Here is a 2,502-nt window from a genome sequence, read left to right as displayed (position 1 = left end):
CCATCTGCATACTCCATTAAATGTGCAGTGCCCTGAATTGGGCGATATTTTGTAGGCAAATGTGCAATAAATTGTAAATGTTTGTGAAACGCTCCCTCTTCGCTCTTTTTTGGGTTGGTTTGGGATGGGGGCTGCGGTGGGGCGGCAGCTGTTCCGTTGTAAATTTGTGACGCACCAACGAACCGAGTTTGCCCGTAAAACTTGTCCGCTGCACGCCTGTCAAGTTTTACAAGTGTTCTGCAGATTGTTTCTCGTTTCGTTTCGTTTCGGGCTTAGAATGGAAAAAATGACGCGCTTGTTTCCAAAAGCTGCGATAACGCGGACTAGCAATATGCAATTTACTGCCACTGCCACGGAGAACTGAAACTCAAATGACACGACAATGATTGCACACATTTGACATGAATCTCTGAGAAGTAAATAGCAAAAGGAACCAAACTGTGGCAACAATTTCAACTATTAATATAAAACGAACAATAGTTAAACCAAAAAAGAAAATGAAATTCTTAGCCCAATATTTTAAAAGAAATTCAATTCATAAGAATAATATTAGGCATATTGGATAAGCAAAATATATATTAATAACAATCTGTTTAATTGACATTTATGAAACTTAAACACAATAAACATAAAACTTATTTTGTAAAACTAAAAAAAAAGCTAAGACAAACTGTATTCATTAATGTGGACCCTCTTTTTTTGGAAACATATTTGTTCGGTTTTTCTAAATGTATATATTGCTTATATTATTTTTATCCCCAATCTTAATATTGGAGCTTACAATATAAATATTAAATATGTAAAATTAGATGTTAGAAAAGCTTTTTGATGCTTAAATTTTGAAGTTTCTGTTATCAGCTTGCTTGTGTTGTTAAATTCCGAAATTAAATTGCATTTTATAATTAATTATATCGTTTGCTTACTTGAAATTTAAATTAGAATATAATTTTCAGCTAACCTAACCGCATTGTAAAGTATTTCAATATTTGCAATTTGTTATTTATCTAAATTAAAGAGACGCAAGAGCTAAGCAAAGCTTTTGTGCTGGCTGTGAATTAGCTGAAATTTATTGCATTTATTAATGGGCGAATTGTTTGTGCGATGAATTGGCCTCCTCAATTGATGGTCAACAATTTGTTGGCTCATTACTCGTAATGTTATTATTTGCAACAATAATGTGCAACCACGCAGCAAATTTTTACCCGCAGCACATTGGGCATTGGCTGCATTCAATTATGCAATTATTATATGACTTTTATTTAATGCAATTAAAAGTCAAAAGCATCGACAAATGGCCACGAAGCTTGCAACAGTGCTGCGTGTGCAGATTCCTGCCACCAAACACGCACACGCACACACACTCCTGATGTGGCATGCATTCAGCCAAGCGCGGTTGGCTAAAAGGTGCCTCACACACACACACTTGGCAAAAGTTGCCTAACGCAGCAGAAATGTTGGCAGACCAACACACACACACACACACACACACACACACACACACACACACACACACACACACACACACACACACACACACACACACACACACACACACACACACACACACACATACAGCTTAATTTAGCTATTAAATCGCATTTTTATTTTTGGCTAGGGATGCTGCAATTTGAAGGCGTGCCCCCAGTTTTCACACGTGTAGGAGCTCAGCCAGTTCTTGCCACTTGCGGTGGCCAGAGGCGAGAGCGAGTTCTCATGTTACCCATTTGTCTGTGGCAACATTTTTGCAACGCATCGGAAACGGAAAATGTTCCATTGGCCGCTCGACAAGTGCACTGCGCCCAAAAGCCACGAACCAAGAGCCCAGAAAACACCAAAAAAAGGCGCCACTGCAAAATTCTTAAATGCAAATTTTCGGTCAGCTTATTTTCGGACAGTGTATCCAACGTATTCAACAACAGCTTGACACAGTGGAGCGTTAAATTAATCGTGGCAGCTGCCCAACTGCTGCCTGCCTGCTGTTGATGCCAATGTGGATGCCACCACATAGCCGAGCAGTAGGAAAACTTTTTGGATGGGCCGCAGCAATTCATTTGGCCATTTTTTATGTTTCGGTTTTTGGTGGCTGTCCATATGAGCGCTTTATTGGTTTGATGCAATTTTTGCTTCTCTCTCTTTCAATCGTCTTTCGTTTTGTTTGTCTGTGCTCGGTTTTTTCCTTTGGGTAACATACGAATTTAAAATATTAACCAAAGCAGGCATTAATCTTCGACGAAAATGGCATAAAAGTAACGCATCCATTGGGAAGTTTTTAATGGCAAATTAAGGTATCAATACGAATATTTCAACTTATATCTAGAAAGCAGTTTTAAAGTTTACGATTTTTTATTGACTTTCTTAAAATTCTATTTATGGATAAAGACATTCAAGTGGTAAGTGTAAAGTTTCACTCCACACTTTTTATTTTGTATAAAATTTATAAATAATAAAGAAATATAAAATGTTCAAAGTTGTTTTTTAATCCAATGTTTTAATTACAAGTTT

The sequence above is a fragment of the Drosophila albomicans genome, chromosome 3, assembly GCF_009650485.2.
Source record: "Drosophila albomicans strain 15112-1751.03 chromosome 3, ASM965048v2, whole genome shotgun sequence".
Lineage (NCBI taxonomy): Eukaryota > Metazoa > Arthropoda > Insecta > Diptera > Drosophilidae > Drosophila > Drosophila albomicans.
The sequence above is the reverse complement of the archived record's forward strand: the minus strand, read 5'-3'. Positions refer to the sequence as shown.